Here is a 27,575-nt window from a genome sequence, read left to right on the forward strand (position 1 = left end):
CCAAATTCTGGCTTTGGGTGGTGTGCTGCTTGTCTCTCCTGAAGGATATTTAGCAATTTGGGAGTGAGGTCAAGCCTGCTTGGGCTGCTTGTAAAACACACTCCATATCCTCTTACCCAAAATGCTCAGTGCAAACAGGAAACCCACTAGAGCTAAGTTTGGGACCAAGGCTTCTTAATTGTGTCTTGTACTTCCTTTTCACCAACTTCTCAATCTCTTGTTGAATATGGATGAGGGCATAAAAATGTAAAAATGTTTCAGGGATTTGTTGGAAAAAGAATAGGAAAAAAACCCCCAAAACTTCCTGACAAAAACAATTGTAAAAGCCTTGTGCTTTTCAAAATAATGTAAGCAATTTCATCTGAACAGTACATTTCAATGTTCCTCACCTGCACTACCCCGTGGCTCTGAGACAAGGCCAGTGACTCCTCAAGGCTTTTACTGTGAGTGCAAAATGAGCTACAGGAGCAGAGCCCCCTCACAGAGGCAGAGGGACAGCACTGAGCAGCCCCTGAGCTCCAACACAAACACAGCAAGCCAAGGCCTGGCCCAGACTCCCACACAGCCCCACATGCCAGACAGACTGCACATGAAACCATCCTGCAGGACCTGCACTGCACGTGCCCAGCTGCTCCAGAGAAACCCCACTGTGATGCAATTCCCCACTTGCACACTCTGTGCTCTCTTGGCTTGCCTCATCCCAAGTCATCCTCTGCTCACCATGTGTTTTATTAAAGGTTAGCCATGAGAACACATCTGCAACAGCTCTAATGGGCAACGCTATTTCTCCATGCCCTTTGTTGCTTTAGAGCTCCCATTGCATAATAATTTCCACAAATGGGTACACATGTAAGGTCTGTAGCATTTTCTATTGATCACTTTATGAGGCTTTCACAGATTTGGGTACAGAGAAATTAGTTGTCATATATTCAAGCTCATGATCTCTACATGGCTGTCATCCTTCATTGTTTTTGCCTCCAGTTACACTGCATTGACAAAAGGTATATTTTCCACAGGTAGCTGTAATTTATTCCTGAGTATTGTCTGGTCTTTAGTCAAAACACAGATCTGAAACTAAAACTCTGTCTGAGAAGAAATGTTATGATGGAAAAAGAAAAAAGAAAAATGAAAAGGAGAATCAATTACTGTTCCCACAGACCTTTTTAGCTAGGGGAACACTTGAAGTTGTACACTCCATTCTATAGTGTCATTTTATAAATTTATAAATTGCCATTAGATTTAATAAAGTCTCTGAACAATGCTAAACATTTAACTGCCCAGTGGAGGTGGAAACCACAACACACCACTATACATTTAAAAGCAAATAATCCTACACAAAAACCAGTCGAATAATATAAAACAGCTTCAGGGGCATGTAAACTAAAAACAGATCTTGTGCTAGAACTTTGACTGTCCATTTAGAAAACAAAACTTGCACTATACCAAGGCTCATGGTTTTGTTTGGAAAAGCCATTCCTATTCCTGGATGTGACCCAGTGCCTGGGAGATCATTAAAGGCAGGAGTAACAATTCTGTTAGGTTTGGTCAAACTCAGCACAGCCTCTGTGAAATGGCTCTCCCTGAGCGAACAGGGGTAAATAACAGTAATTGCTTTGTTAGACTGCATGCCAGAAATAAAGCCTTTTATACTTATGCAGAGTAAAAGTCCAAACCATGGCAGGAAGACTCAATTTCAGCAAAGAGCCTGTAATGAAATAATGCTGCTGGTTCTGCTAGCCAGGAGCTTATTGGGGCCTTTGAAATGGTAATGTCCTTCACTGTACAGCGGAAACCTGCTAAATGAAGAATCTTGTTGCACAGAAATTGATGTTCTTTGAACAGATCAGTCTATTTTCCATAACAACTCTATTTTCAAGTTAGTTCCACTGCGTCCCTTCAGCCTCCCCTGCTCCCACTCTGAAGGCTTCCCACAAGGTAAGCAGTGTTTGCTAATCCTATTTGGGCCTGACAAGACAGTGAGTCACAAGGAAACTCTTCCTTTGCCCGTCAAGCACATGTGTTTTCAACATCTCAGACATCAGGTTCTTGCACATGCAAAGAAAGTCTGAGTCATTTGTGTACCTATGGCAGTAAGGTCACCTGTCGTGCTCTCCTTGCCTTGCTCTGTCTCTCTGAGAAAGCTCTTTTCTTCCAGACTTAATAGCAAGGTGTTTGCAAGGTCAGTTCAGGGTTAAATCTTCTAGCAGATATTGTTTTTGCATCACCAATTAATTTCTGAAAGAAACGAGGCCACCATTAGGCAGTAATGATTTTTTTGGGCATTAAACTGGGCAGCATCCTAGACAATAAAATTTAAAACTCCTTACCTCTGCACCCTATGATACATTACACTGCTTAATGCAACAGACAATCTTTCTACTCTAATAAACAGCTTAGCTCTTAAAACACCAATAAAATCTCATGTAACTCTAAGCACCTGTGCTTTCTGTTTTTCTGTGCATTATCTGCCACACTCCCACTCCTATTTAAAAGAAATAAAAATTTAAATATCACATGAAACAAAAAGTGGAATATAAGGTTCAGTGAGTCCCAACTATTTCTTAGGTTCTGCTACAGTGACCTAGCAGGGTAAATGATGTTCAGTTGGCTTTAACAAAGGGGTCAGAGGTAGAAAGCTTTGGAATCCCATCCCAGAGTCACATTCTGCTTTTCAACATCTGAAAAACTCTCTGAGTTTCCAGGGTGTTAATTTTAAATGGGATGGGGGTGATGGGGATGTTTGCATATGAGGATCCCACAACCAAACGTGTCAGCTGGGTTATGTGGTGCTACAGCACTCATCAATATCAGCAAGAAAAGCAAAGGCCTCCCAGCTCAGGCTTGGTTCCATCAGGCCTTCAAACATATTGTTCTGTTTCATAATCCCCTCTCTTCCATTTACTTTTCCAGAGGAAATTATGCTAAGGAGGTCAGAGCAGGCTGCAGAGAACATCTGCGTCCGCTCCTTCTGAGGCCAGGCTGGAACGCACATTGCACTGCATTTACACAACGTGAACTTTTGTACATCTGAACCAAAAAGAGACAACAACCAAAGTGGGCTCCCAAGCTGCACACTCTGTACACACAGAGCTCCCTGCACGAGTTTCTGAAATGCTGCCTGAAGTTCACACTGTGCAGTTCTGCCACAGGCTGCAAGAGGGAAACTTTGCACGCAGAGTATCACTGGCAGAAGAAAAACCTATAAATATCCAACTCATCTGCAAGGAAAAACCCTTTCTTTCCTGTGATCTCTGCTTGAATGAAAGATGTGCAGGTTACATTTCAAGAAGCTAACTCCACTCAAAAAAGATTTAATGAAACATCTGCCAGTAAGCTCCTGCCAGTGACATTAATCAAAGAGACGTTCAGAGAGAGGACTCTGGGCCCATCTGCCTATTTGCTTTCAGTTATGAATCTGTTTCCTCTCTGAGAAGGACAGCCAGTGGTAGCACAAGATCTCACATTCTCATAAAATGCAGATAAACATATGAAGAACAAGATCAAAGAATGCTTGCTTTTTTCCCTGCCACCTTCCACTAGAAAATCGAGCACTTTGCAGCTCTCTGCCTGAGACAAAAATAAAAACCTCATGAATAGTATTAGATGGCTGTGGTGAGCAAGAGGCTCTAACTCAGACAGCGACAGATGACTGCTACAAGGGAGCACTGGTAACACTGAATCTCAGGAGTGTTCCAGCTCAGTCCTGACCAGCAGCCTATTCCACTGACTCCCTTTCACTATCCAGAATGTTCCCTTCTGTTATTTCTGTCTGTTCCCAATCTTGTGATGTGATTAGAGTAGATGATTACGCTTACATAATAGTATCAAATTAATTTGCAGAGCACAACAGCAGAGGAAATTGTTTCGAGTTCTGAAATCTCCCCCTCCTCAGTTTATTTCAATGACATCAGGGGATTAAAGCAAAATGGGTCAGTGGAACACTGCTGGGAAAACAACCAAAACATCAGTCCTGACCTTGTAAACGAGAGTGAGAAAGATTGCAAACAAAGCAAGAGGCTTAGAGCGTGTTCTGTGGAAAGAGCCATCAAGGTGAATCAGCTTTCTAATCGCCCATCACCATCTGAAAGCTGACACAGGCTGGCAGGTAAAGCCAGGCTGCACACAGCCTCTCAGTACAAACAGCTGCTTTGGGAATATTTATCCAAAATTCAGGCACACAGACTCAACTGGAGTTTAACTTTCTGCTAGAAGATAGCTTACCATGGGCAGTAATACACTGTAAGTGCCTGATGCTTTAAGCCAAGGTGGGGCATTCAGTGACCCCTCCTCTGTGCACTCCCAGAGTCTGACACGACCCCTCTCAGCTCTCTGGATCCCCTAACTCTGCACTGCTCCTCTCTCTGTACAAACAATTACTGCTGCTGGGATGCTGAGATGGGAATCATCTTACAGGGCAATATCCATGTAATTTTTGTGCACTCCAGAAACTCTTCTGAGAGTGTACAAAGATGGTATCTAATCAGCAGGTTTATATTGATTGTTAATAGTTGACTTGGTGCAGGAAAACAGCCATTAACCAGGTTCACCACCCCACACAGCTGGAACAGCTGGTTTGTGATCACTGCTAACCCTTTATGTACAAGGCACCCACAAAATATTTACCTTTCCTTTGGAAGATGTTTCTTCAACAGCTACTCCCTAAAGCTGGCTGGATAAATAAAATTTGGGCCTGTGTCCAACTTCTCAGAAATAGTCAAATGACTCCTCTTGCTAGCTGTTTGTCTTTTCATCCTTCCCATGCAGACACCTACTTTCCATCCCAGATCTTTTAATGGAGTTAAATTAACATAACTTGTGGTTTAATAACAGCTTCACTTTTTACACTCAACATGCCATAGCAGCATATTTGTGTTTTGCCAGCTCCACAAGCTGAGCTAAGCACAATAACTGGGAGAGGTGTGCATTTGCATGCCACTGTTGCAGCTTGCACCCAAACAATGGCACTCCTGCACCTGGAGAAAAGCAGCATTTTAAACAGATATCTGGGCTCTCAAACATTCCATTTTTATCATGACACTGTTTAACTTCTTTCTTGTGTTCTATTAACAACTCCCTTGCACATTTATGCTTTATATTAAATGTACAATGTTCAAATTGTAGATTTCCATTTTCACTGAACTCAGCATCCTCCAATAAGGGCACTGTCACACATCCATTCAGCTCTCAAAATAATTCTGCATGACTGGAAGTTTTGTGCTATAGCACCTACTTACTATATTTGATCAAGTGTTCAGTGTCACAATATGTTGATGCATTTGGTCTCTTTTTTCACCAAGGTAAAAAGACTGGCTTTTTCTTGTTTCTAGAGCATATGAAATGACAGCAACTCTCCATATGAAAATTTTATCAGTGATCATGGTGAAAAATGACAAAGATCACACAGAGGCAAGCACTCTGCAGCTCTTTCCTGAAGTGTTGTAAATACAGCATAAGGCAGTCATGCTGGAAGCATAACCTAAACCCACTTTTCCTGTTCCTTCCTGTTTGTTGTTCTCTATCAACATTATAATGCTTTGATGAAATGCAAGTAGGAATACACAGACATGCTGTAATTTGTTGTGCTTTTCCTTTCCCCATGTCTGTAATTTCTACATAACTAAGAAAACTTGTATTAATGTCATTTACACATAATAAGAAACACATAACTTTGTTCCTTTGACCATATAATCATGAAACTTGCTTGTCATGTTACTGGATTACAGCAGTATAACCTGTGGTCACCTTTATTAGATGTTCAGTCTGCTCACAGATATTTATATTGCATATGTTGAGAAGAAAGCATTAAATATTAAAAAATTTACATATCTTTATATTGACACTCTCAACACCACCCACACTATTCTATACTGTTCTCTGTATCTAAAATACAACAGCACAAAGCAGAACGTGGAAAAACAAAACAAAACAAAACAGGAGTCATATTTTATGTTTCCTCCATTCTGGCTTTGTGCATTTTTCTTTCTTTAACACTGCCCTAAGGACATTTCCCTTACATAATTTCTCCATATAAAATGAAATGGACTTTCATGGAGGCAGAATGGAGAAGGAATTGTAGTGTTTGTAAATTGTCTAAATCAATGAAGCTCCCAATGCTGTCAATGAAGGATTTACATCTGAAACACAGCCAAAATGCTTCCTAGACTGATCCATCACCAAGGTTTTCTTAACAGAAGATGTTATTTCCTTCATGCTTGTACTGCTGGATAGTGCCAAATGATTAGTAATTCAAAAACAGGCACTTAAAATTCCATAGATTTACTCTCTGCCTCTGCTTGGCCACCCTATAATTAAAGAACCAAAACCAGCTAGACAGGCAGAAGAATCCCTTACAAAATTATTCCATTTATTGATACAGAAACTTTTTCAGCACCAAGGAAACACTGCAGCCTTTTGACCCTCACAGCACTGCCACCAATGCTGCTTGCAAGAGCCCTTGCTCCAGCTCTGCTCTAACATCAAGCCTGACTCCCACAGAGAACTCAACACCACCAAAGGCAGCTCCTCTTCCCCACACCTGGAGCAGCTCTTACTCCCATGGATGTACTGTGAATGCTCCCAGCAACATTAAATATCACTGAAGTCCACACTGCACTTAGTAATCTTAAAAATACTGAATCAAATAAATGGGAATCTAGGCTCCAGCTTCTGGGGCAGGCTGAGCTGAAAAGAGCAGCACTGGATCAGACAACACCAATTCTGGCTCATGGCTTTTGTGTGGAGAAAAGATTGTATCTTGAATAATTCTGGTTAAACTGCTGTGGCTAGTCTGCCTGAGCTCTCAACTCAAAAACTTTCCGGGACCAAATATTCATGCTTTTAAAACTGGAGGTTCACAGTGTTGGCCACTAATGCAATCAAGCCATAAAAGAAGCCTTCCTATCTCATTTCTCTGCATGTAAAGGCATGAGAGCATGATACAGAGTCTAATCTGTCAAATAGCCATGACATCTATGACAAACAGCTGCTGAAGATAAAAGCAGGAAATCAGGCAAAAAGGATGTTTTGGATGGCTATCTCTATTGCTTTATCATGGACTGAAGAGTTCATTGTAGCAGCTGTTTGGGCAATTTTAACATAGACAAAGATCTACCAATCCAGAGCACTTCTGTCACACCCTTTAAACCTTCCTGTTGTTTCAAAGCAAAAGGGAAGAAGACATCAATGCCTCCCTGCTTTCTTGGTTGGTTTTTTGGGGTTTTTTTGGGCCAGCAGAGGGGAAGTGGAGGAAGAGGCAGGAATGGACTCTACTGCAGAAATGCCTGGAGGGTCACACGGATGGCTGAGGTTAAGCAAAATGCCAGAGATTTCATCCAGGTGCTTTGAGCAATGTTTCCCTTAGGCTTGCACTGAAACACCAATTCTTCCCAGGCATTCCAGCCAGCACCTACTGGCCAAGTCCTCAGCAGGAACCTCTGCAACAGTGTGTTTACCCTTTCTGATGTATAAGCAGAAGACAATGCTGGCTTGGAGCTCTTCTCATTTTGAACTTTTGCCGAGGAGAAGCTCCAGCCTCAGACTCCTGTGCACTCAAGATGGATGATAGTACTTGGAGGTGACAGCTGAGGGCACTGTGCTGTAATATGCAATTTATGGCTCTAATGTGCTCTTAAGCCACTAGAAGCTAATCATAAAGAAGCAGAAATCATAAAATACATCCAAGTACTTGCACCATGTGAACATATTTCCCCAGGTGTCACAGAGAGCACCAGAAGTAGAATGAGATTGGCATAACCTGGACACTTGACTGAAATGGGCAGTGAGTGGTTGACATCAACTATTTACACACCTGAGTCTTCACACCACTCAAACTTCCTGACCACAGTAGGGCCAAGGATTCTGCAGAATAAAAAACATCCAAAAAGAGGGTATTGTTTTACTAGACTTGTGATTTCAGGAATATTGTTAATAGAAACAAAGCAGAATGACATTATAAAGCAGCTGATCAGCACCTTGTCCATTTGTGGGATGTGCTGTCACACCCTGAGGGACCCAGGACAAATCCCTATTGACTCAGGGGGGTTTGCCTGAGCACACAGGCAACAGGGCTCCTCCAAAGTGCATGTGCACTCCCAGTGCAAGGAAGCATGTACTGATTTCCTCAGACAGCAGGAGCCAAATGAATCTAATGAATGGCATTTTATCTGCTGCTGGGGCTGTTTATAATAATAAACCTACTTCATTCCTTGGTCTCTGCAATTTCTGTGGAAGTTGACCCAAGATTAAGTCTCCAAGAAAACAAATATAAAAGTGTTAGAAACCACAGCTATTTCTTCCCTCTCTGCTAGATGTTGCCTAATGAGTTCAGCAAATTATATTCAAGATGCTGTTTTGTAGATTAGAAGTGTCACTACCTGATCCCTGAAGGCCACAGCTGTGCCCCTTTATCCTTATGTGCAGACTTTTTATTAAGTTGTGGTCTCTGCTCCTTGTGTTTGAAGTGTTCAAACCTTCAAAGAGTCCAAAAATGCTAAAAAAATTACACCCTGCAATAAATATTCCATGTTCACAGAGGAGATAGCAGCCATTTTGATGCCTGACATTTTGAGCAAAATCAGAGTTTTATGTGAGTTTCTGGACCACAACCTGAAAAACAGTTCTCTCCTGGATTTACTCTTTTATTTTTTCAACCTATGTATGTAACACTGGACAACTAACCTAGAAATCCAAAAATCCTAATACCAACCACAGAGTTTGAAGATTGATGACACAGATTCAGAAATATCTGTGGAAGCATGGAGAAACAAAAGTGAAAGGTAATGTTCTATGGCACACTCTGATACAGTTTCAAATATCTAATGCAGTATTTTTTCATAAAGAAATAGTTAAATCCAGAAACTAGAAAAATTGGACAGAAAAACTAGTGCTGGCTTCCCATGCAAAGGAGAGAGACCTTATTTAAAGTAACCATAAGACTTGCTGTCAACTAATGGCAGCAGCTATTTCAAGAGGACCAGAAGAATATACAGTTTATTCCTGCTCCTGAACCCACAGAAGCTCTTTTTTCTCATGGGTTTTTTGCTGTGTTCAACAGAGCTGCAGGGTTACCTCACTCATGTCCACAGCTCCTTGGAGTTTAACATACCAGCCTAAATATTCATATTGAAGTTGTGGCTATGAGATTTTCACTCAGCTGCTTGTCTGATTTGGAGAGATGGAAAGAAGAAAGTGCAGGAACCAACCATCTGTGTTCTTACCTGACTGCCACACAAAACTTAACCCTCAGGAGTTCAATGTGAGATGGAATTCATAACAGAAAGGAAAGAGGAACACTATGAGAACTCAGGGAAACAGAGATCGTGCTCGGGTTCTTCCAGCACCTCGTGTTTGACAAATGCAGCAGCACCACACATGAACCTGTGGAACTGGGCTGCACACCTCAGAACCATCCCAGTTTTACCAGGGAAATAAACCAATGTACTGTGAGCAGGCAATGAAAACAAACAGCCATCGAGAAATGACTCCATGTCCACACTGCTGCCAAGGCCTCTCCAGCAGGGCTGCTGTGATTCTGAAGTTAGCAGCGACTCGGCCCTTGCAGCCAGGCTGAGTCACTGCCTCCCACCAGACAGAAATGACTGTACACCCTGGAACAGCAGAGCCCTGATCTGCACCTGTGCTTGCTCTCTCCTAAGCCTATTTTTGTTCCTACCTGCTGGTGCTGGTGGCTGAGCTGTCCCAGCAGGCTGGGAGCTGCTCCCAGTGTGCCTGGCACGTTATTAACGGAGAGGGGCCGGCTGCCTCTCATTACTGCCACTGAGTGAAAGCACCTCAGAACTAATTTAGCTGGCACTCACAGGGGAAGACACACTGCTCCACCAAGAAGTTCTCTATTCTGCTGCCTTTAGCAATAAATTCCCCTTCTTTTTTTCTTTTCACATTAATAAGGTGAGAGAATAGAGTATTTCCAAAAGAAATTAAGCACTGCAGAAGATAGATGCCAGTGCAGAGGCTCCCTGTGAGGAAGCACCGAGCCCGAGCCAGAGAGATAACACGAATACTGCAGCAGATGTACAGGGTGGAGAAGGGCTCCACAGGCAAACAACAGTAATAAAGCCTGTGCCTGGTGCACAGAGTTAAGCAGGTCTCTCAACCATTTAAACTTTCTTCCCTGTTTGTGAGAGTTCTCTGTGGCAACAAATGCAAAACTCCTGTGAAATTAAGAACTATGGAAATAATTTTGCTCCCCAGGCTGAGAAGGTCAAACAGATTCAGAAAGTACTTCATATCCATCACTGTAAGAATAGAAACCTAATTAGAGACCAGACTTTGTCGTCTAAAAGAGATCAAATTCACTTAAAGCTATCATCTGAAACGTATTTTTTACAGCCTTTCCCTTGATTATTAATTCATTTACTTGCACTGCACACAGGTTCACTTAAATGAACCACCTTTAAACTGCCAATCATATTGGATTTTTGAGGATCACTGTTTGTTGCACTTTCCTCTTTTCCTATTTCTACCATGTCTCCTATTTTTTTATTTTGGTGCTATTTAAGACAGGATATCTTACATTTAGTATTCTTATACATAACTTTAACATGCTTATGATTTAATGTTTTACTAATGGAGTAGTAGTTCTACAGTGAAGTAGCAGAACCCCAAGCTAACAGATTGAATGGTACCATGGGATTGGGAACATGTTCCATGCAAAGACAGCACAGGGTCTCCTCTGCCATGGACTCAGAGCCAGCAGGAAAGGGCAATCGAGAGAGATTTCCCTGGCCATGTGCAGATAAAGATTTTCCACCCATATGTGAATTAAACAGAGTAGGGGAAGTGTCAGTTAATCACTGCATAGGTGGATTTGAATCAGTACCAAGGACCAACACCTGTGTGCCTCACATGTAAGGAAAACTTTACTGGTTTTAATGGGTATTTTGTTATTCCTTCATATTTGGGTAAATTTAATGCCCAGAAAAGAGTAGAAAAGATTAACAATTACACTGGGCTGAAATGCTATAAATTTACTGTGCCACTGCTTCAGCTAAAGGGGTGAATGTTTCTTTAGTGGACAAGTGTAGAATGAGGATAAAATTGAATGTACTTTATCTTTCATTTTACCCTCATCTGAACAACAGTTAGACGTAATTTTTAAGCCAAATTTTTGCAGTGATATTTTGGTTACTGTTTATCTTGGGCTCATACAGCCTCTACTACTTACTCTGTACTAAACACTGAAGATAAAAATCAAACAGAATTAGATCTCTATTCCTCAGGCTAGTGATAGATGCTGGGTAGGGAATCTGAGTTTAAATTTTTTCTACCCCAAAATTATCTGCATCCAGAAAATTAATCAAACTTTCTCAAAAAAAAAAAAAAAAAAAAAAAGACAGATAAAAAGTTGGAGAGCAGTTACACAACCCAAATTTCTTTGCAGATAAAAATATTTTTGTAGCTTTTTGCTTGTTGCTACCTGTGAAAGTATCAATTCCTGTTTCAATCATGCAGTTATTGCTGGAGAGCATTACTAGCAGACAAATTACTTTGGAGAGTTTAAACATATTATTTATCTGTGACATTAAAGCTCAAAATTTGATCCCAATTTATCCAGCTTTGCCCAGCTGTGTGTCTGTGGATGTTTGTACAGATACATAAACAAAGCCCAAACCATAGCTATTAGAGCTTGGAGTGCAGGCTGCACCAAGATGTCTCAGTGCCATTTCAAAGGGCTTCCCACTGGCAGGCTGCAATGCCCAGGTGGGAAGGCTGCTGTGAAATCTGCAGGCAGTGCTGCTGAGTGCTTTGCAGGAGATGAGGAGCATTTGAAGGCATCAAAGATTCCTGTGTGGATGTGTGTACATTAATCCTGCCTTTGTGATGCCTACACTGAATATTGTAACACGTTGTTTAATAGATTGCAAGGCTCACCTCCTCACAGACTGAGCCCTATTCAGAGATGTCAGTGCTCCCACCAGGCTGCTGACTGATTTTAGCTGTTCTAAACTTAACATAATGGTTGCTGAGAGATTATGCTGTTTGAAGGCTGAGTTTGCATCTTGCTTCCAGATTTTTGTCTCCACTGCTCCACTATTGGCAGAACTAGAAGTTCTAAATGTCCCTGAGATAGAAAACCTGTAATGAAGAAAGGGTAGGGCTTTCCTGAAAATGGAATTCAGCTTATGCCTGCTTTAATAAGAATAATCTATTGTTAAAAATTCATATCCCCACCCTGCTGTAAACAGGAGAAAGATGCTGGAATACTTGTTTTGTTTGTGGTGAAATACAGAGTAGGAAAGCTCAGATGTGACAGTGAAGAAAGACATAGAGCACCCAGACTTCCGTAACAGCTTTTCAAAGCAGTAGTTTGAGTTTTCATTACTCTGTTCCACTTCATGGTTTCCGCTTCATTCTTCATTATGGCCTTTCAAGAAGCAGTAGAAAGGTAAATATGTGTTTATCCACCTCATAGAGCCAGCTGCTTTCAGTTTGCCACACAGCACTGAGGAAGTGCACACTAAAGAAGTGTATTTAATAGCTCAAATAAACTAAAACCCCAAGCACAATGTAATTTAAACACACATCCCAAGTTAATTTATATTTTAGCATTACCAAGTGTTTTTATGGGTAATAACAAGACTGAGCACCAGCCCTGGCTGCAAAGGAACACCCAGGCACACGAGGAAGGTGCAGAATGTGGGAGCACTTTGTGGCACTGGCCTGCACCAGCCTGGGCTCCCCTGAACATTGCTAACAAACATACCCAGATTCTATATCTATTTTCATATCCTCTCCAGGACTTGCAGAGCAGCACTCCCAAAGATCAGTCACTGCTTTCTTTATGTGAGAATGACTTCTGGCTCCTTTCTAAATCCCTTCTGGCCCTTCCATACAGTCAGCATAAGAATTTTCCACTGATAGGACTTGCCAAACTTCCCCTACATCTATTTCCATTTCTCTTCATTTTTCTTTCTCCTTTCATTTTTTCCCTCTGCATGCTGACTCCCTGGTTCCTCTTCTACTGAATTATGCTCTATTATTTCCACAGCCTGAAGAACTCACAGCTGAAGCATTATTTCTAACCTTATTTTGTATTCCTAGCACATCCTATAATCTGTTTTGAGTGTTATTTGCCACCAAGATGCTGACACAGCACCAATTTTGTTTTCATGGTCTGACTGGGTAAAAGTGTGACTTACTACAGGCACTGGGTTAAAAACAGTCAGCTCCCTAACAACAACACAAACACATTTGGAATGAGCCTTATTTTTTCAGGTGTTATTATTTCTAAGTGCCAGCTGCAAAGCCCCAGCCCATCTTGGAAAAAAAAAGGGGAGAAATGATAAACTGAAATGGTGTTTTTGTTGCATATTCTTTTCATTCTTTTCCCAATTTTAGTAAGCTATTTTTTTTTCCAGAGAACAAGCATTCACACCTCAACCACATCAAAAGTAATTGTTGAGTATGAGAGAGTCCCCAAAACCTTTTCTGACTGTAAAAAACAATATTCTTTCCTTGTTTCACAAATTACTGGTACCTAAACTGAGTCATTTATACTATAGTTCCTTGCTGTATGTGCTTAAGTATCCAAGGTATTCCCACCTGTTTTTTCTCTTTTCATTGAAATTATGCTCCATGAATACACATAAATCTAAAATCCTATATCCAAGCCTTTCTGAAGTCTTACAGGAAGTCTGGCATGTGAACCACTGTCCTTTTTTATAAAAACACCCTGTTAACAGCCAAACCAACTTCTTTAGCACTTTGAGAAATCCAGTAAGAACAGTGAAATAATCACTTCTGATAACCTACACTATCCATTTTTATGAAAGTCTAAGGGAGTTATTAAGAAAGCTTAACTCAGTGAGTCACTAACAAAAAATATTGAAAAATCATCATGCTTATTTATTTGATGTATAGATTGCAAATATTAAATCACTGCCAATCATGCAAATTCAATGCATTACAAAGAGTGAGGGAGATCCCTCTTCTACTACAGCTTGTAAATAAGCACCATGTAAACTGGCATTAACAGTTTAATTAAGAAAAAAAGCACAATTACAGAGGAGTCAAATGCCTGAGTAACTACAGGGTTTAATACCCAGCAATTCAGGCTGTGTCCAAAGATGCATCACTTTCAAAACAATTAACTAATAATGGTGCTGGGAAGCCAAGCTTGCCTCTGAAGAACGAGATAAGTGTGGGATGCACACTGCCACCACTCCTAAAGGGGGTTTTACCTCTCTCTTTTCTCCCTTCTGTTTCGAGCAGAGAGGAGGGGAAATGAACACTGAGAAAGAAGCCACTGAGGGTGTCTGGCTCCTTGACTTCATGGACTAAATGACCAAGTGCCACAGGGCTGCACAGGGTGATGGAGCTGCTGTGCCCCCGGGACAAGCACTGCCAAACCCAGGACAGGGCACTCAGCAGGGCTGCAAGGGGCAAAAGCTGCTCAGGGAATTCCCAGTCTAACACCTGCTCTTGTTCTGGCCACCACCTTCCTGCTTGAGGCACAAGCTTTGCCTATTGAAGGTGGATTCATGTTAAGAGGCACAAAGATAAGGGTTCCTATCAGTTTACCACCAGGAGCCATATGCAAGGCTTTTGCTACCTTCATTATTTCAGCTGAAGAACTTACCACAGAGAACTTCCTTAGCTAGAAATTCCCAGGTCTTGGCATGCACGTGAATTCCCTCCCAAACACCTGGAGGGACTCTGTGCTACCCTCCTGCTCAGTGCAGAGCCTGCTTACCACACCAAGAGCAAAAGAGGCTGCACCTGGACACAGCAGCAGCAGAACAAGCTGGCTCTCAGTGCTGTCAGAGAGCAGACAGGATCCAGTCACACCCTGAGCCTCCCCAAGAGCAGCTCCTGGCTCAGGGGTTGCACCCTCAGCTCCTGCCTGTGCCCCGGAGAGACCCAGGCACCCCGCACAGAGTGGGGACTGCACAGCTGCAGCAGCCACGGCAGCCTCCCCCACAGCAGGGCTGAGGGCAGGGAGCCACTGTGGTACCTGAGCACGACCCTGGCATGCAGTGACCATGGATCCTGGCATGCAGTGACCATGGATCCTGGCACACAGTGACCATCGACCCTGGCATGCAGTGACCATGGATCCTGGCATGCAGTGACCATGGACCCTGGCACGCAGTGACCATGGATCCTGGCATGCAGTGACCATCGACCCTGGCATGCAGTGACCATCGACCCTGGCATGCAGTGACCATGGATCCCGGCATGCAGTGACCATGGATCCCGGCATGCAGTGACCATGGATCCTGGCACACAGTGACCATGGATCCTGGCATGCAGTGACCATCAATCCTGGCATGCAGTGACCATGGATCCTGGCACACAGTGACCATGGATCCTGGCACACAGTGACCATCGACCCTGGCATGCAGTGACCATCGACCCTGGCATGCAGTGACCATGGATCCCGGCATGCAGTGACCATGGATCCTGGCACGCAGTGACCATGGATCCTGGCATGCAGTGACCATGGATCCTGGCACACAGTGACCATCGACCCTGGCATGCAGTGACCATCGACCCTGGCATGCAGTGACCATGGATCCCGGCATGCAGTGACCATCGACCCTGGCATGCAGTGACCATGGACCCTGGCATGCAGTGACCATGGATCCTGGCACACAGTGACCATGGATCCTGGCACGCAGTGACCATGGATCCTGGCATGCAGTGACCATGGATCCTGGCACGCAGTGACCATGGATCCCGGCACGCAGTGACCATGGATCCTGGCATGCAGTGACCATCGATCCTGGCATGCAGTGACCATGGATCCTGGCATGCCGTGACCATGGATCCTGGCACACAGTGACCATGGATCCTGGCACGCAGTGACCATGGATCCTGGCACGCAGTGACCATCAATCCTGGCATGCAGTGACCATGGATCCTGGCATGCAGTGACCATGGATCCTGGCACACAGTGACCATGGATCCCGGCACGCAGTGACCATCAATCCTGGCATGCAGTGACCATGGATCCTGGCATGCAGTGACCATCGTTGTGACTCCTTCTGGCACAATGGGGGTGCAGGGGGAACGACCCACAGGGGGAAAAACCCAGAAAACTTGGGAACACCAGTATGAAATACTCTTCTAGAACTACATCTCTCCCAGATTTCAGGCTCCCAGCTTCACACTGGGGAACAGTTATGTTTCAGCAGCATAAATAACTGTTATAATCATGGCATCTTGGTTCAATGTGAATTTTTATTTACTTTCTTTCATAGCAGAGTGATTTTTTTTTCCTAACTTCTTCAATACTAATTCTATTTAATGCCAAAAGCAAGAAGGAATGGGTAGGCATAATCTGACCAACCTTACTTATATTCAGCTTGGAAATATTCCATTCAGTTCACCTAGACTGAATTCTCAATGATATACCTAATTATCTTGGCCTTAAATTTTTTTTTAATGACCCATTTTAGATATGCTAGTTTCAGTGCTAGCAAAAATACTTACTGATGTTGATGGGCTTCAGCTATTTTTTCCCAATTTACATTAAACTACCCAGGAGGTCCTCTAATTCTCACCACAGCCAGGAAGCCCCAATAACCTGACCAAGCCAGGTTTTCTGTAGCTTGACGCACCCTCCCTTTCATGTGGCTTTTGTTTTCTGTTGGCTCTGCCTTTTTCTGTGACTCACTGCTGGCTGCAGTGTCACACAATCCCACACACTCATTCTCTGCAGCTTCAGCCTCAAGAACCAGCCCATTTCCATTTTATATTCATGCTGTATCCATTTTTTACCTCAGCCAGACACTGATTTCTATCTGAGCCTCCCTTGCAGAGCAGCACACCTGCCCTGCAGCACCAGCCAGCTCCAGGTGCTAATTCCAACGCCCTGAAGAAACCCACCCCTTGTGCATGACTGCTCCAGAACTTCATCCCTCCCTCCTTTGGATCCATTGTTTTATTCTCACTACAAAATTTCTATTTCAAAAGCAATTTTTGCTCTCTCTCTCTCCTATTTCTGATACACAGACAATGTTTTCATGCTGAAGAACTAGAGCAATAATTTCTGTAACCCTCAAATTACAGCCTCATCTTTTATGTATATTGTATTCTCTGGTGAACTCAAGTCTCCAGTCTTTGGGACCCCTGTATCTATTATCCTGTTCTGCTCAGCTGTAGCTTCTTGCTAAAACATCTGAAGGTTTTCTCCTTTCTACCCTTTCTCAGGAACTTCATCAACTGCTCAGGGAGAATGTAACCCCTTTCCTGTAATCCTCTGCCTCCTTGCAGAGACAGATCCTGACTTGATAACTCAGATATTTCCCAATTGCTTGAACTCTGCATTACTGTAAAAGGGGGAGAAGGGAACTGGGGAGCTTCTGAAAACTGCAGCAGAGATTTGCTCTCTCTTCAGATTAGACCCTTTGAGGTGCCACTGCTATTTCCCTACCTCTGCCCAGGCTGCTGCACAATAAAAATACAGATTTTGCCTGTGAATCTCTGGGTGCTATTGAAATAAATGTGTTAAACAAAACATTGCATAACACTGCCTAGTTGGTGTTTACTTCTTTTTGCCTCTCACCCAACACCTGTGTAGCTAGCAAAGTATAGCACAATTTAGTAGAGATAGCTGAGAAAAAAAATTAGGATTCCCTTTTTCACTTGGGGTAGTGTATTATGGACGGTTTCTTTTAATATATCTCATAACTAATTTAGCTGCCTACAGTATATGATACATATGAACATGGTGAGAAAATTTTTTTGCTGTTTATCATCTCTTTCACAGGAAGAAAATAAAACCAATACAAACAAAACCCTAATATTTATGTCAATGCAAGAATAGATCAATGGATCAAAGCCAAAACAGTCCCAAGAGGAAAGCAATAGTCTCTTTTTCTGTTAATGAACAGTCTGTTGTTGCAAATTCATGTAGGCTTTAATTTAATAAACACAAATGGATGAATGTGCTTACAGGATGTCATCCCCTTCAGGCTTGAAATCACTGACACGGAAGAATTGTCACACTTCAGTGAATTGAGTGCTACTCCCAACCCTTTCAAACCTCATTCACTGTGGCAACACAGACATGAAAAATAAAATTTCATTTTATAATTAATTCTTGTGCATTTTGCTGAGTTTCACTCTTTTGTATTGGAATGTGGATTTTAAAAGTTACATCCTGTTTTACCTGACTTGTAGATAAATTGGCTTCATCTTTCTTAAAAAAAAAGATAAATTAAAACCCCCCTCAGCTTGAGCACAGGATTTTAATAAATTAGAAAAACCAAAACCATTTGGAGTTCATTTGACCTCATATGGGTAAATTCAGAAAATGAATCCACTAATGTCAATAAGCTTTCAGTTCCCACATAAAATTTAGTGCAAGTTCAAATGTATTTAATTACCAAATGCTCTGACTTTCACGTCGAGGCTGAAACTTGCAATCTACAATGAGCATTACACAGAGCAGGGTTTTTAATCCCCCCTACACAACAGGGAGCAAGCACTAAATGCTGCCTGCCATGCTGCTCTGGCTGGAAGGGTTAACAGTGCTTTGGTAAGCACTGCTTTCCTTTGCTGAGCCAGCTGACTCTGCTCCAGCCCCAAACAATTAGCAAGGAGTACATTTTGGGGGAAAAATGGAATATAGAGATCAGTTTTAAAAAATAAGAAATCTTCCTAATCTGTTTTACAGTTTGACTAATACCAGTTTACTCAGGCATGTCTCAAAGCTTCTGAGACAGACCAGATTTTTGGATTGTTTTGGGGGAGGGTGGTTTGTTTATTTTTCTTCCAGGACAGTCTTTTCAAGACTCAATCAGCTTTGTCCTTTGTTGGTTGCAGGAGTTATACCTGGCTATAAAAAACTTCATTCAAACATTGCTTCCTTTGATCTGCATAGAGAAACTGATCCAAGTACTAATTCAAAAACAAATCTGTGACTTAGCAAAATAAGATCTAAGACATTTGCATCTTGCTGTTGTCTAGAACTGAGAATTAGTTATCAGAGATGGAAACAAAGACTCCAACAAACAGAAACAAAACAAAAAACCCTAAAAGTGTACTCTGATGCTTCTAGCATGGAACTCTGCCCCACAGAAATCATAAGAAATGTACAATGTACACAAGATCCAAATTTTGCTACTCCTAGAGCTACAGGGGGACAAAAGCTGGAAGAGTGGAGGAAACCAAACATTCCACAAAAAATGCAGGTTACAACCTTCATACCACATCAGCTTCATTAATTTAAAAGCCATCTTCAACATTTTAATGGAGTGATTACCTAGCATGCCCACCACATCAGTCATATCACCCAGTAGCAAAGTACATTTTAACTGAATTCATTATAAATGTCTTGTTTCAAAAAGCTCACCTCATGGGATACCAAAATTCCAAATGCCAAGCCCATTTCTTGAGAAGGAAGCAGCCCAAGAGCCACAGCTTAGTGCTTGTCTTTAGCCCTTATGTGACACAAATGGCAAACTTTGCTGCGTACCTCAAATGGTGGCAATAAAAAGTACCACGGAATGGACATTTAGAAACAAGCTAAAAAGGCCATGGTGGAAATGATGAAATTTGTTGATTGCTAAAGTTAATCCCCAAAACATTCAGAAGACTGAAGTGGGTAATTCAAATGAGGGAAAGTGATAGAAAATTCCTAGACAAGCATAACAGAACCTCAGTCCAAGACGTTCTATTGTGAGTCACTCTAAGTACATCATTAACTCATTAACAAGCTTATTCTACCTGTTAAACCCTCAATGCCATCGGAGATCAGCCTATCTAAGGCTTTGTAAGAGAGATAAGAGCAGGCTCAATTCCCAACCTCCACAGCATCCCCCACAGCACAGAAGCTGTACTGGTCCCAGCGAGTTCCAGCTGCCCCGATTCCTGCTCCTGATTAGCAGCTCTGCAGGGCCATGCCCAAGGAAACACAGAAATTCTGGTTCTTCACTCAGGCCAGGCAGGGCTGGTTGATGATCTCTGCACAAACTCCACCACACAGTTTAAGTGTGCCAGGTAAATAATTTATTTCACTTGAGAAACCCAAGCAGGGAATGTTCTTCCTGCTTCTTTTCACCTTCAAACACAATTCCTTCACTCCTTTGTTACCACTGCAGACCACCACAGGTTCCGGGCACAGCACAGTTACAGACACAAATATCAACTGCTTTGGCATGGCCAAAGGTGCTGTGTTATCACAGCTGGCAATCCTCTAAATTATGCACAAATGACCCCATGTTTGCTTTAATGATAAAACATTGGATTATTTCCACATGAACACTAAGCTATATCTTCAGATGAAGATGACAATCACTGAAAAAAAAAAAGCCACAGCCACACTATGGAACTCCATGCTGCCTGTCTTTGCATCCCTGGAATTTGACCAGGTTTGGAGCTGGAGAACAAAATTCATCCTTGTGAATCACAGAAGGTGCTCCTGGCAATCAGATGATAAAGCTCATGCTTTGAAGTCTTAGAGTTTTGGCTGCAGATCCCATTACACATCAGCATCGAAATAATTAGGTGCTTATCCTAATTGAAGCAATATTTTCAGAATTTCTGTCTCATCACACAACTTCTGCTGCCTTCTTGTTGTTCTAAGCAGCCTCATCCCCAGGTGACTTGTTTTGTTTTCAGTGTTTCCTTTCTAATTTTCCTTTACCAGGAAATAAAAACTTCCTCATCCCTTTTAATGTAAAGGACAAAAGGATACTTTGCAGCATGAGGGCCCCATCAGATCACCTGCTGCTTGTTAAGGCAGAATTACAGCTTATCTTTTCCCAATGTTTTGAATCATTAATTATTTCTGCTAAGTGCACCAGCTCCAGCTAAAAAGACACCAGGACATAAGAAGCCCATACCTACTCACTGGGGAGGTGAAAGAATGAAGTTTCAGTTCTGTTCTGGTGAGTCAGGGGTCTGGCCCAACAACCTTGACTGGAAATTGCCCCTCTGCACAAAGAAATCTGATCTGTAATCATTAGAATGATCACATTGGCTCTAACAAACTGGGATTTCCTGCTAGGAAGTAATTTGGTGGAAAGACCTCCTAAGTGACTTAAGTTAGAACTCTCACACAAATTCCCTAAGCCACCTTTCACTACAAAACTGAACTGACCTGCTCTGGTTTTGCACCTAACACAGTTTTGTGCATGTGAACTAAACAACTCTTTAAGTGTTAGGTAATGAATGGGTGGGGAATATTGGTCATGGACAGATGTCAGCAATAGTATTTCTGGATTTCATTTAGCACATGTTTACAAAAAATATTAAAGCAGGATACAGAAAAAGAATGCTAATCCAGTACCAGAATCCCACGTTAGATTGTTAGATACACAAATCATTCTCACACTGAGATGTCAACTCACAGCCAAGTTTGGCTCTGCAACTGCTAACAAGTGCTGTCACTTACCCCATCTGTAATTTCAATAAATACATGACTGAGGGGAGCTCCATTACAATGAGAAAAATCCTTAGTTTTGCTCTCCCTGCTTAATGTATTTCCCACTGGCTGCTGCAGACACTCAAGGCCATACAAAAGTCAGGCAGTGGGTTTGGGGAGCCCTAAGGAAGAGACTTACACATCACTTGGAGGAATCTCTGCACACATGGGCCTCCTTAGCTCCATTGCTCTGTGCCCCCCTGGGGTGATGTGCTGTGAGCACTGCCACGAGATCATGGTGGCTGGCACTGTGCAGGGGCAACGAGTGGGGGCAAACCACACAGGGCACCTTTATCAGGGGCTGGAAATGAAACGTTGGCTGAACCCTGGCTAGCACAAACTTCATGGTCTCTCATGAACTTCCTGTGACCCTCTAAGGAACACTGAGCTATTGAAACACAGACCTACTTACCTTTCCTATAGCTGCTGCTGTTTTCTTTGAAGCAGTTTTTCCTGTAAGCTGAAGTGGTTTTTTATTTAGACTGACTAATGCTGATGGTACCTAATATTTAGGTTAACTATACCTCTAAAAAGGCATTTTTCACATTTTACTACAAACCATTGCTCTGAAAAATAAAAGTCGTAATGTTCTAGATAGGCAAAGAAAGTTACTGTGAAATTAAGAGTTTTTTCTGGGGATAACCTAGGGGGATTGACATAATCCTTTCTTATATCAGCCATAGACCTTATTTTCAAAGTACATTTTTTTAATATTAGCAAGTTCTAACTTCTCCCTGAATGCCCATAAAAACACAGTGTTATTCACATTATTTCAGATTTATCCACGCCTGTACAAATCATGCCTGTACAACTGCATTTAGAGCAATTAAGCTGAACGAGGCTGAACTAAACAACTTTGAGAATTTAAGGTTTAAGGCTTTGGAAGCACAAGTAAAACAAAACCAAACCTCAGCCTGCAATCCAGTTCCTGGGCTATTTCACTGCTGGGGCGGGCTGTCGCTTCCAGGAGGGGAATCCTGAGCGCAACGCAGATGTGAAGGGCACTGCTGGGCTCTGTCCCAGCGGCAGCAGCAGCGCTGTGCACTGAATGCAGCTGCCCGGGAGCGCCGAGCCTGCCTCGCCCCGCTGCCAGCGCCCTGCCAAGGGCACCAGAGCGTTCCCAGCCTGGCACAGCCCCGCAGCCCGGTCCGGAGCCCCGCAGCCCGGCCCGGAGCCCCGGAGCTCGGCCCAGAGCCCCGCAGCCCGGCCCAGAGCCCCGCAGATCGGCCCAGAGCCCCGCAGCCCGGCCCGGAGCCCGGCCCGGAGCCCCGCAGCCCGGCCCGGAGCCCCGCAGCCCGGCCCGGAGCCCCAGAGCCCCGGAGCCCCGCAGCCCGGCCCGGAGCCCCGCAGCCCGGCCCGGAGCCCCAGAGCCCCGGAGCCCCGCAGCCCGGCCGGGGCGGGCAGGAGCCCCAGCCCGAAGCCCCTGGTTCTCGCAGGGGCACAGAACCAGACAACCAGACCTTCCCTCTCCTAATGCACTCCAGATTTTATACAAGTTGGTTTCTTTACTTTTCTCTTTAATTTCTTTTTCCCGGGGTGGAACATTGCATGGTTTGAATGTCCACGATTAGGGAGAGCTGTGGAGTGAATGAATCTCAGCCACTCGCACACACACTTTGTTTAGACTGTAATGCAGAGATAAACGATACCGAGCGCTATTGCCCGCACCCTCAGGTACACTTAATGAGCAGGCAGGAGGAATTAAAGGATTGCGCAGGACCAAGGCACAGACATCTATCGCTGCTGGAAACCCTGAGTGATACAGAGGAAAAGTCGCTCATCTAGAGTCACCAACAGGATTGAATCAATGACATTAAATGAGTGATTTCTATCAGGATGGTGATTTGTTTCGTGTTGGTTTTATTGCTATAGTATACAAATCACTTCATGAAGGATAGGAGCACACAACAGATGATCAAACATTTCTCAGCAGTCCCTTCCAAACACGATTTTGTTCAGACAGAGCTCAGATTTTGTTATAGGACAAAGTCCGTTCCTGAGCAAGCACAAGTGAACTGCTGCAAACAGGATCCTATTAATTTATTAATGCACACTGACCCTCAGATTTTGTTACAGGACAAAGTCTGTTCCTGAGCAAGCACAAGTGAACTGCTGCAAACAGGATCCTAATCATTTATTTCCAGTTTGAGATGTGGCCCTACGAATCCTTGACAGCAAAACAGTTCAAAACCAACAAAAATTATAATTAAATAAATCCTCACTCTTCTGAAAACTATCCCAGGTGGTAAGGATATTGGCACTGCTACATAAATGTTGGATTTAAGATAAGCCATTTATTTTAGTTTGCAGAGTAAAAAAATTCCATCATTATTAATCTGGGTTGCCATCCAAGTAACTGTAAGAAGAGGGTGAACATGGGGAAGGAAGATCAGCCCTTCGGAAATGTGGCCTCTCATTCTGTTTCTCTGTTGGGCCTGATTTAGACTTTACCAAGTAAGATGAAGATTTCAGATTGTTCTGTTGAATCAAAAGGAGGAAGAAGTCTAAAAGAGTATTTTTCTAGAGATAGGGGCTTTGTAAACAGCTTTGCCTAACAGTGACAACAGCTTGGTCCTCTATACTCATTTTTATAGCATTGGAAGCTACAGAAGTAAATACAAGTTCACGTCAGAGCAAAATTACTCCATCCTCTCAGTTCACCAAAGGTATGGATAGTGTTAGGTGACTACATTAAAAAAACCTCAAACACTAATTTATTTGAAGGAGAGATAGTTTTTTTTTTTTTCCCTGCCAATTAGGTGGTGGCCAAAATCTTGAATATCATGATTTTATTTAAAAATGACCTTAGCTCCAACAGAGATTTATGGCATTTGCAACTATCATGATTTTAAGTGGTGGTGTTGGTTGTTGTGGCCTTTGCTTGCTTTGTTTTTTTGTTACATCTAGTTCTAAACAGAGAGAAGTCTGGAAAATCTAAAAGACACTATTCTCAACAGAGAATTCTAGCCCAAAAAAGAGTAATCATCTGTAATTTTAGAGATCTTTTCAAAATTCCAAACTGAGGCCCTAGTAGCTCAAACTGTGCCAGTAAAAAGTCTGGAGAGCTGTACAAAAAGGAAGATGCAAAAACCAATGTACCTGGAAATTTGGCCTTGGACATTACAGCAGTAAAAGGCAGCAAATACAGGTTACTACATAGGCAGGGATCTAATTTTTATTTCCTGGTAAAGAAAAATTAGAAAGGAAACATTGAAAACAAAACAAGTTAAAGGATCTACATTTGATCCCTTAGGTTAAAGGACAAAACCAGTTCTGAACAACCAGTTCTGGATGTCTTCCTGCATGCACTGTAGCCCCTGTATAGGACAGAATGAATCAAAGAAAACTTAGAAAACAAAATGAAATTGAAGGACATAAACAATGGTATTAAGTAAAATGCAACTCCTCAAAGAACTGAATAGCTCTCAATTAGGTAAAAAATGGAATGGAGGAACTCAATAGGACCCAGCACACAGATCAGTCCAGGTTAGCAAGGAGCTCTTTCTGATCTGGCAAATTCCTTCATTCCTGGTTAGGACAGTAATTAATACTGCTCCTGCTACATTTCTGTGCATCTGTAAGCACGGGGGATTTTACAGAGCATACCAGGAATTCTGAGCTAGGAGTAACCTGCCTGACTCCGTGTCCATCGCAGAGTCAGCCAGCAGCAATGTGCAGCTCTCTAAGGATCTAACAGGAGTAGAGCACCAAATTGTGCCATTGGAAGGGAGACAGCAATGGCACGGGGTTTGAAACTACACAATCCAACTTCTGGAGTATTTCAACTCTGCTGAAAACAGGGAGGGAATTTACAGTGTTTCTTTCAAATAATAAATACTTGAAATAAGTGGAGATTTGGATTTTATCTGACAATCTGTTGAAGATTGCAATGCAAGTTGTTTTCCATTACCATCTGTATGGCAGATTACCTTTGTCAAGTGGGCAGTTTGCCTTATCTCTGTCTTTGAGTGGCCACAATCACTCCTCCCTGGGGAGGGGACATTGCTGATAACAGACTATTGAATGTCCCTGCATGGCTGATAAGAACTACAGCATCCCATTGGGAGATGTGAGCCCAGAGGGAGGAGCCAAGCATTCCTACCCAGATATAATCCAGAGGTTTTGAGACACCAGCCTGGCTTCTCCACAGGATCCCCAGAGGAACAGCAGCTGCCTCTCCTTCCCCTGGATCTTCAGAGGAAGAATCCATCCTTCTCTACAGGATCCCTGCTCCAGCAGAACCACCCCTGACACTGCAGGAGGGCTGAGCCACATTTCCAATGGGACTGCTACCAAAACCCCACAGGGTGTTAGGTTGGGTTCTGACTCTGTCAGTGTTGTTCTAGTGCACTGCATTGTTTATTTTATTCTTTTTTTTTCTTTTCCTTATTTAAGAACTGTTATTTCCTGCTCCCACATTTTTGCCTGAGAGCCCCTTAATTTAAAATTTATAGCAATTCAGAGGGGTGGTGAGGGTTTACATTCTCCATCTCAGGGGAGGCTCCTGCCTTCCTTAGCAGACTTCTGTCTTTGCAAACCAAGACACAATCACTAAGGGATAAGGAAGACAAAGCAGTGCATAAGAACACCAAGATACCTTCTATCATCCTCTTTCTCACAAACACACCTAAAAGCAATGGGCACATAGAGAAAGTCCCCTTGAGTCCTCCTGTTGGGAGGTTTCAGTATAACATTCAGAATATTCCTTAGTCACCTTCACTGATCCTTTGAGACTGAGCCAAAAAGCTTAAATTCCTCAATTATGCCAGGAAGTTTCAGCCAGTGTCAAGCAAATTATGCAGTTAATAAGGGATATCAATTTGTGCATCCATGTAAGCACTGACCACCCTCTGCTAGGTTTTAATAGCTTTGAGAACAGCAACTGAGGTCCTGCTGTCTGCTCCTAATGTTTACACTCTGCTGTGTGCACTGCTCAGAAATATTCAGAAGCAGTGAAGTAGGACTCTCACTGACCATTATGTAATGCAAAAGCACAAGGGGCTTCTCATAAAGGGGCTTCTCAGAGCCCACCCATCACCTCAGCTGCTGAAGAAACCCAAGGGAGAATGGGCATTACATTTTGCAAGCCCCCATGACAACAAATTGCAATAGGAAGATGCTGAGAGGGAAACAGTACCACCAGTTTGGAGGAACATTTGGGCATCAGACCAGCACAAGACAAAAGAACCAACAACTGACAAACAAAAGGCCTCCTCATTTAAGGCTAAGTACTGGAGCATATATATATATGCTATATATATATGTATTTATATATACACATATATAGTACTGTCAAAGCACAGGAAGTAAAGGACAAACAGATGAAATGCATTAAACAGATCACCTGCATTACAGAGAAACACCAGGTTTGTGAAAATACTCTTTATCTCAGTATCACAAGGATGAAGGCCCAGGTAAAAATACATCAGGCTTCCCAAGAGAGGTTACTTAAGAGGGAGGCTGCCAGGAAGTAAAAGTGAGGTTGTTCAGCAGCATTCTAGGGCTCACAAGGAGGCAGAAAAGCATTCTTGGAGCTCTGTTGCCCAGGCAGATCCACCCACCCCCAGTGCCAGCTGCTCCTTTTAGAAAACTTGCCCAGGGTTTCCTCTCAGGTGATGTGTTCTGCCTCCAGAGTCCTTTAGACTGAGTGCCACAGAAGCACCTGACATTCTGGGTGTTGGCTTGCAGGTTTGTTTAAACATCACTTAGAGCTTCCTACCTCCTCAAATAAACACCACAGCCCAAAGCCTCCAATTACACGTTGGGAAATGTTGTGGTCCAAAGAACATAAATTGTTGTGGGTTTCACTGGCTAAACCATCAGGCTGACATTTTGCCTGGGCAGTAACACTGAGGACAATGCTCCAAACTCACCTATCACAGCATCAAAAGTAGAGGCCTGTTTGGTTGTATCCAACACAGCTTTTCATGGCAGTATTACAATTCATCTGATTCTCTTCATAAATATCAAAATAGGTCCATGTTCAGACAACAGATGAAGTGAGCCAAAACTTACAGGATATATTTAGTATATAGAAAAAAAGATCTCTTTATTAGTTCTTTTTTGTTTTAATTAGAGAAAATTGCAATGTATACACCAGTGCTGCAAGGCAGTCTTCCAAGAGAGCTAAGTGAATGTATGAAAATACTTTTACTGAAATAACTTATGCTGAATTAAATGTTTT

General features: G+C 42.7%; 1 protein-coding gene across 1 annotated transcript in view; it reads right to left on the reverse strand.

Moving 5' to 3' along the window:
• RORA (RAR related orphan receptor A) overlaps nucleotides 1–27,575 on the reverse strand; it is a 358,823-nt gene that overhangs the window by 134,602 nt on the left and 196,646 nt on the right. The gene's annotated exons all lie outside the window — the stretch shown is intronic.

This window comes from Melospiza georgiana, chromosome 13 (genome assembly GCF_028018845.1).
Source record: "Melospiza georgiana isolate bMelGeo1 chromosome 13, bMelGeo1.pri, whole genome shotgun sequence".
Taxonomy (NCBI): Eukaryota; Metazoa; Chordata; class Aves; order Passeriformes; family Passerellidae; genus Melospiza; species Melospiza georgiana.